Genomic DNA, 4,953 nt, shown 5'->3' on the forward strand with positions numbered 1-4,953 from the left:
AAATACAAAACCCATCATCAAAAGGAATTCAAACGTGACAATAGGTACTATAATTCGCTCCACAAATAAAGACAGGCTATTTAGTTTATAATTCTCAATACAACAACAAATATTTTTACCTCTGTTTAGTTTTTTTTTTATTAACTCACTCCTTTATCCAGTATTACTAATAGAAAATACTTTGCTCAAAATGTCACTGACACAGGCTACATTTTTATCGTTAACACTCCTTAGTAAACAGAACTTTCATCTCCAAAATCTTTCGTTTATTTACTTTGATTTTAGAAAATCATATTTCTGTTTGTTTCGCGATATATTCTTGATTTAAATGTTATGTCAATACAACTTCTAATCAATGTATATATAAAATTTGACTAGTCAGACTACTGTCACAGTTGTATTCACAAAAAACGCTCACTTTCATCAGACAGTATGTACAAGTACATTTTCTGCTATGTACCGGATATGCTTCTAAAACGAGAGCTTGATATCTAGGTACGCACCAAGGTACTTCACTGCAGGCTTTGTACGCCACTGGCATACCCCAACTCTTTCAATTTGGAGTTTTTGCTGTAAGAATTCTTTTTCGAGTGAGCAGAACCAACTCAGTCTTATCAGTCGCTAGGGTTAACTCACATTTTGGGAGCCATGACCTCACGCGTCACATTATCATGTTCAGCACCAACTGTGCTACGAGTAACAATTACTGCAGCAATGTCATCTGCATATCCCACCAGGAAAGCCTCAAGGAGCATTTGCAAACGCAAAATTTTATCATATGTAACGTTCCACAAGTTGGGGCCCAAGACGGAACCCAGAGCAGCTTCGCTTGTTACCTCCCTCCTAATGTGGAAAAGACCAGCCGATCTGCCATGTAATTTTCACTATCCTGAGCAGATACTCCGGGGTCCTGAAATGTTTCTTCAGACCTCCAGCATGTCAATCAATTTTGCCGAAACGAAAGAATTATTGATGTGCTACCTAAAATGTACTTACCACTTCTTTGATGGCATCAATGGCTGACTTACCTTGTCTGAGCCACACTAAATCATCTTTGACAGACGTGGCCGAATTAGTTTCTCCATCAACTTCCCTACAACATCGAGCATACAGGGAGGTCTGTACCCTGATGGGAAGCTTGGACCCCTCTTATTTTTGCTGATCGAGACTAGACGAACATATTCTGTGATGAAGAAGCCATAGAATTGAAGAGGATATTCTTTGATGCCAATAATCAGTGGTAAGGAGGATAAATTAAAAGCAAACACTTAATAAACGTTATGACCTGAAGCTGAGAGAACTTCGACGCACTTCCAGTGTCAGTCATATTATGACATCTGATAAAAAAGTAAGGCTGTTTTGGACGTAATCAACTGTAAGAGGCAATTATCAAGACGTCAAAATTGTGAGATAAAGTCCTTATATTACTCTGTAAGGAGAAAGAAAGCACAAAGATTTATGGATTCAAAGGTAATGGCATGTCACTTTGGGAGTGAGAAAGAGGAGTGGGAGGGAGTGTGTGCTCTCCTCTCCTCCTGATGCGTTCCTGATGGCTGCCTCTAACCGACTCCCCCGCGCTTAACCTTTATCATTCCGCCCTTTACCCGACTCCTCTCTCTCTCTCTCCCCCCCCCTCTCCATGTGTATCTCATGCATCACCTAATCACCTGCCTCCCGTTTAATTGGTTAGCACACCAATATAAATAACATGTGGTGAAAATCACCACAATCAGTTCTTCACCATCGCTGATAATACCTGGATGTCTGCAGGCAATGCTTCAAATCGTTCTAAACCTGTGCCTTATGTCTCTCAGAAATATAATGGCCATATAAATGTAAATGATCCTCTTACCAATTAATAAGCTTGAGCTAAATAAGATAGTCGCCTCTTTATAGCCAAAGCCATCAGTAGGACTAGACGAGATTACTTCTAGGATTGTTAAGTTTTGCAAAGAGGAACTTCTTTTACCACTTGATTATGTGGCGAAAGTCATTTCCCTGCACATAAAAGAAAAAGGATAACTATAGGCCAATATTTTGTTTTCAACCTTCTCAAAGATTATTTAGAGAATTGTTTTATGAAGGCTATTTCGATATCTTGATATCAATGGTCAGCTTATTGAGAGTCGGCTTAGATTTGTGAGAGCAGGTCGACATTAACAGGTTTGAAAGATCTAGTTGAAGAAATAATCAAAAGCATTGAAGATGGCAAAAGAGTGATAGGAATACTTCTCAGCAAAGCTTTTAATTGCTTGAGCCATGATCTAGTGGGCAACGGCTCGCATCGGATAACGCAGTCCACCGTCGCGGAAGCGGTGGGTGGTCAAAAAATTCCCAGCAAAACTGTCCAACACCGCGGGTTTGTCGTGCATTGTCATGGAGAAGGGCAATTTCCTTTGTCAGCATGCCGCGTCTGTTTTGAATCGCTCTGCGTAGCTTTCTCAGGTATTGGCAGTATGCTTCTGCATTGATAGTGGTTCCACACTCAAATCTTTGGTTTTTGTGGTCCTATGTTAAAATTTTCGGGACCCAACGGGAGCAAAGATTCCCAAATTTTAGGTGTTGAGAAACAATGTTGTAAAACACTGATCTGGACAGTCAGGCAATTCGTTTGAGAGACCTATTATTGTGAAGCGCAATTTCTCAGGGATCCTCGCTTCAGTTGAAGCGATAAAATCGTCTGTAACCAAAAAAGGGCGACCGAAGCGGACCTCATCATGGACGTTGTAACGGCCATCTTTGAATTGTTGTACTCATTTTTGCACTTTGCTTTCACTCATGAAAATATCACCTCACACTTCGCAAAGCTGTCGATGACCTTTTGCAGCAGGCAGGCTTCTTGTTGTCAAAACCGTGTCACTGAGTGAACATCACACGTGGCGGGCGAGATAGTCTTAAAGATACGGTATATAAAAACAGAACAGAATTATACAGTTTAGAAACTGAGCCTATTTTTTCCAGAGGCATGCAGGTACACGACGCACGCGCTCGTTGCGGTATGCGCGCGAACTACTAGTAAATACTGATGTATTTTATTTACAATTTTATAACATATATCGAGTCTTTTTCACGGGATTTGGTTCCAAGTAGCTTCTCTGTTACCCGTTTTTACATCTGGCAACCCATTATAAATGTCGATAGCGCTAATTATACCATAGCTCTAATTATATTCGAAACTAGTGTTAAATATAATCTGATGGATTATTTTAGCGGTAGAGCATGGTTTTCTAGGTATCAGTACGGTTTTCCCCGGATCGAGGGAGGGATCTGGCTCTTGAAAAACATATTACGCAAGTAACCTGTTTAAAGACCAAAGGAAATACACACTTGCAGTTTACCTTGACGTCCTGAAGACTTTTGATACATTAGATATTAATGTGTTAATAAATAAATTTAAAGGCTATGGTATAAGTGGAATTGCTTTGAAATGATTGATGTTTTTTGGTATGAACGAAAGCAAGCAGTAAAAAAATTAATAATACACATAGTCAAATGCTACAACTGCTGCATTGAACCGTGCAAGGTGGTGTGGTTGGCCTCATTATATTTCTAATCTATATTAATAGTTTATTAAATTTGCTCTTATACTCTTCTATATTTGCTTGTGCGGATGACACGGCTTTGGTCTGTTCAACTTATAATAAAGAAAACTTAAAATTAAGAGTAAGTGAGGATTTTACTAGAATATTTGAATGGTTGATTGTAAATAAACTGCAATCAACAGGCCTATTACGTCGATCATTATTTGAAATGGGATCAACATGTTAATCATCTTTCAAAAAAGCTGAAAAAAATAAATTACTTCCTTTATCATCTTAAACTAAATATATGAAGTTATGTTTCTTTTTGTAAGTGTATTGAGGTTCGGTATAATGGTATATCAACATTATGGAGCGATATTTCCAAATGTCCTTTTCAAGCGCATAACACTGACTCAAAAGCACGTGCTCCGCGTGATATATGGTATTCGAAGAATAGAGAGACTAAGTTATGTATTTAAGGAACAATAAATTTATATTTCAACCAGCTGCAAAGCTTTGCTTATTATTGCATCCTCATAAATATTTAGATAGCTTTGAGCTAAGGGTTACGGATAGAACGATGCGCAGCTCTGAGTTTTGTACACTGGAATTACCTTTGTAATGAACTCATCTCAGTGTCAATTTTGATACTTGGGTCTACAGATTTGTAATACATTTTTTGTTCACCATGGTAACGAATTATTGTTTGAAAAGACTCAAGAGTGAAGATGAAAGCTATGCGGTATGTTGTGGATAATATACATGTCTGAAATTAATTGATGTGGCTGTTGCTTTGTTTATTTATTCAGGTAGGTCTAGGTATTGTTATATATTTTCATTTTGTTATATTGCAGATTTATATAGTTGTTTTTTTATTTGATATATATATATATATATATATATAATTTGTTATTTTATACATTTATATACTTATTTATATAGTTGTTATGTATTTACAAAGTCTACAGAGTTGTTTCCCAATATATGTTATGGCTTTATTAGAATCGGACACTCGTTTACTTGAGTTCACGTACAAGATCTTTCAAGTGAACACATCTCGCGTCGACCAGAGCGCCCGCGCTTCAGCGACGGTGGAATACGTTGTCCGATGCGAGTCGTTGCCCACTACTGCAGACTTGGGCATCCAGTGCGACCTATCGGAACAGTCTGTCGTGCGTGCGCGTTGTGCCGAAAGCACTGAGATTCTTCGCTGCCCGAAAGCGACCATACAAGTTTTAGAAGCAGAAAATCATTGTTTAAATCATCAGCAAGCTTCGTTCGAGGTTTCAAATTTGAAGTCTGAGCAGAAATTTACCAAAGTTAAAATTAAAACAACAAAAGTAATAAACAAACGCTTCCAATACTAATACACAATAAATTCCAAATCCTGTCACCTGAAAAACAGATACCACCGAATCGCCAATCAAACAAA

This window comes from Homalodisca vitripennis, chromosome 1, assembly GCF_021130785.1.
Source record: "Homalodisca vitripennis isolate AUS2020 chromosome 1, UT_GWSS_2.1, whole genome shotgun sequence".
NCBI classification, from domain to species: Eukaryota; Metazoa; Arthropoda; class Insecta; order Hemiptera; family Cicadellidae; genus Homalodisca; species Homalodisca vitripennis.